This window comes from Lactuca serriola, chromosome 5 (assembly GCF_051521515.1).
Source record: "Lactuca serriola cultivar US96UC23 chromosome 5, Lser_US96UC23_V15, whole genome shotgun sequence".
Lineage (NCBI taxonomy): Eukaryota > Viridiplantae > Streptophyta > Magnoliopsida > Asterales > Asteraceae > Lactuca > Lactuca serriola.
In genome coordinates, this window is record NC_136412.1 from 99,762,554 (window position 1) to 99,768,459 (window position 5,906).

The window sequence follows — 5,906 nt, forward strand, 5'->3', positions numbered from 1 at the left end:
TATTAATTGTATAGCATTAGCCCATTAGGTTTAAGCTTTATTGGACTGATTATTATTGAATCCCAATACTACAATACTCCCTCTCTTATCAACGCGTCGTCAACCAAAAAGAAAGCGGGAGGACGACTGGAATCGGGAACGACTGGGCGTGCGAGAGTGCCGACTTCCAAGGTGCAATTAAATCTTGAACGATCGGCTATGGAAAATCGAAACGTTTTCTCCGGATTCTAAGGTAAGCAGCGGTCTCAATAATCAGATACTTGTATTTCTTCTTCAGTTTGAACTAAATCAATCTCTTATTTCTTCCCTAATTCTCCCTATTCTAATTTTCGATTTGGCGAATTGGCGATTTAGTACATCTGATTGCTTCTCCTTCTACCGATTTCTGCACCAATTCTCCCCTTTCTACCGATTATTGCCTTCTATTTTCGATTATCAAGTTTAATTTTTTTTCTACAATAGAACTACACCACAGACGAAGCATTAATCCCACAAAATCGTTGTCTTTATTTGTATCTGTAAGTTCTCGGCTGTGAATCTTCTTCTAATCTTCTTTATTTGTATTGTAAGTTCTAATTTCTAGCATTCATATTTCTTATTTTTCTGAGATTTTTTTTTATGAATCTGATATTCATAAGTTTATGCTATGTAGAATCAATCCAGGAAAATGACCTTCTGATTGTGTGATTATGAATCCCTGTAACTCACTAACTCTGAATCTATGATTCTATAACTGTAAGTAGCCTTCTCGGTTTTTTTAGAGATAATTTGTTATTCATTTGCTTAATTTCAGTTGTTTAATGTTAATATTTTAATCTGATTTTTTTTTAAACTTCAGAATTTTCTGTTGTAGCTGTGGGCCTTTTTCAATTGGCATTTGGCAATTTCTTAGAGGTTATTTAAAGGCTTACAACATACCATCAACTATCAAGGCATCACTGGCAGTAGGTACAAAGAAAAGGAACCCTTCTTTTATTATTTGTTATCTGTTTGCTTGTTGTTTGCCTGATTGCCTCTTATCACTCTATTAAATATGCATCCTAGAAAGTATATGTCTGGAAGTGAAAAACGAAAGAAAAAACAAAAAATTGAACAAGATAATGAAACTCAAAAAGGGTCTATGCACAAGTTTTTTAAAAAAAATAGTTATGCTGATGTACAAGTAAATGAACAAGATAATCTCACACATGAAACTGTTTTTAATGAGCAAGATAATGTCTTGAATGAAAATGTTTCTACAGAAAAAGTTTTAAATGAAAATGTTGATTTTGATGATGAAAATATTAATAATGAAGATGTTAATGTCAATAATGAAAATGTTAACATTTCAAATGAGAATGAGAATGAAAATGTCATGAATGATAACAATGAACAATTTATTCCACCTTTAGATATATATGATCCTAGTAATTGGGAAAATCTTGACAATAACTTAAGAGATATTTTGATTGAAAAATGGCCAATAAGAGAATCAAATTTTGTATATCCTAAAGATAATCTATCTAGACATTTTTTTATGCTTCTTATACTAGAAAGTTAAGTAATGGTGAGACGAGTGATCGAAAATGGTTAATTTACTCAAAAAAAGTTGATAAAGTGTTTTTTTTTGTTGTAAATTGTTTAAACCTAATAATTATGTTACTAAAATTTCTTTAGCGAATGATGGATTTAATGATTGGAAACATTTATTTGATAGACTTAAAGAACATGAAAATAGTTCCCAACATCTTTTTTGTATGGATTCTTGGGATGAACTAATAGCAAGATTGGATAAGAATAAAACAATTGATAAAGATTTACAAAATAAAGTTTTACTTGAAAAAGAACGTTGGAGGCAAGTTTTAAAAAGAATAATTGTTGTCATTAAATATTTGGCAAAATATAATTTGGCTTTTCGAGGTTGTAACGAAAAACTTTTTCAAAAATCTAATGATAATTTTTTGGGAGCAATTCAAATGATGGCATAATTTGATGTTATAATGCAAGAGCATGTTAGACGCATAGAAAATCATCAAACTCATCTTCATTATTTAGGACACAAAATTCAAAATGAAATCATTTCTATTTTAGCTAATAATGTCAAAAATTCTATAATTAATATTATAAAAGAATCAAAATATTTTTTTATTATCCTTGATTGCACCCCGATGTTAGCCATCAAGAACAAATGAGTCTTGTTATTCGATGTGTGAACATGTCTAATAATAAAATAAAAGTTGAAGAATTTTTTTTTAAATTTTTAAAGGTAGAAAATACATCGGGTTTAGGACTTTTTAAAGAGTTATTAAATGCAATTAATTCTTATGGTCTTAATATTGATGATGTAAGTGGACAAGGTTATGATAATGGTTCTAACATGAAAGGAAAACACCAAGGTGTTCAAAAACGATTATTTGAAATTAATCCAAAAGCATTGTTTATGCCATGTGCTTGTTATAGTCTTAACCTCACGGTTAGTGATATGGCTCATTCTTGTGCTAAAGCCATTTCTTTTTTTGGAGTTTTGCAATGCATTTTTGTATTATTTTCAAGTTCAACCAAAAGATGGTCAATATTACTTGATAAAGTCCCTAACTTAATGGTAAAATCTTTATCTAATACACGTTGGGAGAGTAGAATAAAAAGTGTCAAAGCCATTAGGTTTCAAGTTCCTCATATAAGGGATGCCTTGATAGAATTAAGTTCATCATGTGATGATGCAAAGTCTAAAAGTGAAGCTGAAAGTTTAGTTAATGCTACTGAAAGTTATGATTTTTTACTTGGTATGGTAATTTGGTATGATATTTTATTTGCTATAAATAAAGTTAGTAAAAAAAATGCAAACCAAAACTATGTGTATTGATGCCACAATTGATCTATTAAAAAATATGATGACACTTTTTAAAAATTATAGAAATGAAGGTTATGCCATTAGTATCGATAACGCTAAGGTCATTGCATCGGATATGGAAGTTGAACCTATATTCCCAAAAAAAACGCCAAAAGTGTCAACTTTTAAAACTCTTGTGGCTAAACTTTAAAACGTAAAACTTCATGTTCCTAACTCGTTATGATTTAAATATATATATTAATAAATAAATAAAAATTGAAATAAGGACTGGCAATGTAATTAATTGCAAACCTAGACTAAAGATGTGAGATTTTGTAAAGGACGACGACCATTTCTGTAATTTAGTCAAAATAAAAGTAATACACAAAATCACAAATGATTATTTCTTGGATTTTCAGTTAAATGAAATTAATAATCAATTAAAAATAGAAGCGTTGATTTTAAAAAAGAGGAGGGTGGGCCAAACCGGGCTTATATAAGCAAATGCCATATGCCCATATGCTTCAATACTACAGTACAACTTGCTATTTACTAATGCATGCCCCAGCAAAAGCCATGGATTTCAGTTTCACGTTACTTTTCGTTCTGATCTTAACCATCGCCACCACCGCTGCTACATCTCCAAACATTTACATCCACATGCTGAAGCCACACTAGGGATCCAACGGCCACAAGCATTCCGACCTCAACTGCCTGAGCTGGCGGCTGGCAGTGGAGACCTCAACTGCCCAAGCATGCAAAGACTATGTCGGTCATTACATGCTTAGAAAACAATACCGTCGGGATGTTGATCTGGTAGCCGCCGAAGCCTATAAGTATGCCAAAGGCCTCAACCTCACCGGAGATGGAAATGACGTTTCACGTTTGGGTCTTCGACATTGATGAAACTACACTATCTAATCTCCCGTATTACGCTCGTGACACAGTTGCTTTCGGGTAATCGAAACAACTAACCAAAATCTTTGTATCCTTAATGTATCATGTTTTTATATCTTTTTTTGATGGTTTTTGATTAGGGCAATGCCGTTGAACGAGACATCGTTCAATGCTTGGGTGGAGGAAGCATCTTCATTGGCAATACCGGGGTCTCTTAAACTGTACAAACAGTTTATAAAATTAGGGTTCAAGATTGTGTTTCTCACCGGAGTTGAGGAGATTTACAGGGAAGCCCGTATAAAAAAACTGAAAGCAGTTGGTTATACGACGTGGGAAAAGCTAATACTAAGGTGGCTTGATATATCGTTAGATAAAAACATCATTTAAATCGAACGTATTTTGTTATAAATCAATTGTAATATATGCAGAGAAGCTGGGGAAGGAGGTGGAGTAGTGTACAAATCGAAGAAAAGGAAAGAGTTGGAGGAAGAGGGTGGATACAAGATTCGTGGGAATATGGGCGATCAATGGAGCGATTTATTTGGAAGCAACGCCGGTGATCGCACCTTTAAAGTTCCCGATCCTATGTACTACATTGGTTAAGAAGCCAATGTTTGAAGACTCTATCAACCAAACTCCGTTTTAATATTAATATGCTTAATTTCCTAGGTTTCAAATAATTCTTTCGAATATGAAAATTATCATATTTCATATTCGAAGTTTCGTAGGTTTGTTGACGGAGAAGTTGATATTTGAAATAAAAGACTATGTATGTTTGACTTGTTTGATTAATTAGTGTTAAATAAATAATATGTTCTCATTTCATTTCAAAATGATATATCCGAATGATTGCACGGATTAATCTCTAAATATTATTAATCTAAACTGAAAAAATCAGGACAATTGATTGTATTTCAGTTTTATACTAGATTATAACTCGCGTTAAACGCGGACAATAATTAAATACATATCACATTAATAGGTGGTTTTGTCTTAGGTTGAATTTTAATAAAAAAATGTTAGTTAGATTCATTTTTAAAGTTTTTGAACCGAACTAATTAGATAAGAATATTTAATATTTATATGAGAGCAATTTGGTTTTTTTAATACAGTAATTTTTAACATAAATGATCTATGCGATCTTTATTTTATCACAACATAATGCGACTTCTTGATTAAAACATGTTGTGTAGTAGCTTTATAAATTGACTATGTTTGGCAATGTAAAACCAAAAACAACAATAAGTTGTTACATGTACCAACAACATTAAATTCTGCAAAGAAATTCGATAAACATTACAAATAAAGTGAGTTGTTTTAACCATAAACATCAAATTCAGACATTGTAACTTGGTCGATTTCAAAGTATTTTTTCTTTATAAAAATTAAAATATGATTTTTCAGGCTACACCCAATCACATATACATATCTTCCGATCAAATAAATTACTATAAAAAAATGTTATTAACAAAAATATAATATTAGTTTTATAATTTGCTAAAGGTTAACACTAATAAATAACAATGAACATTCACAAATCTTGCATTTTAGTCACTACATCCAACTAACAAATGAAATTCAGTTTAGAGGATTGATTCAAGAAGTGCATTCATGACTTCTTGTAGCTGAATTTTAGGAAATGTTAAGGCCTACTGAGATATGAGGGAATTGTCTGTGAGGCTACGGTTGGTTTCTATAGGGCAATACACATTCAAAATCGTTAGCACGTATCTTTCCTACATGCTTCAATTATCAAATTTAGATCAAACTTGTCAAAACCAAATTATAAATAAATAAATAAATAAATAAATAAAACAGATATTTAACCTAACAATCAAACAACATATTTTTCATTGAAATAAATAACATATATCTACAATTCACACTTTATATATTATTCTTAAATTATATATTACCTTTTCAGCTTTAATGGTCACTCACACCTCTTTCTGCCTAATTGTTGTGAAACGCATCTATATCGAAAATAAAAGAAAGAACTATAAAGAAGAATGGTAACAGAGTGATACTTCATTTAAAACATAGCAAAATTCTTCATAAGGCTGCTAGGATTCTTCTATAGACCGCTAGAATGTCTATATAGTGACAACCGGTGTGGCATCCATGAGAACGCACCACTTAAAATAACAGTTTTAATTATTGTAAGTGAAAAAATCATTTAGAATGTTCACCAGTTTTGATT

At 31.0% G+C, this 5,906-nt stretch overlaps 2 pseudogenes; both read left to right on the top strand.

The window, feature by feature from the left end:
• The first annotated feature begins 1,033 nt into the window (after nt 1–1,033).
• LOC145049699 (uncharacterized) lies at nt 1,034–2,899 on the top strand (annotated as a pseudogene).
• A 486-nt stretch (nt 2,900–3,385) lies between these two features.
• Nucleotides 3,386–4,309, top strand: LOC145051192 (acid phosphatase 1-like; annotated as a pseudogene).
• Nucleotides 4,310–5,906: the final 1,597 nt, after the last annotated feature.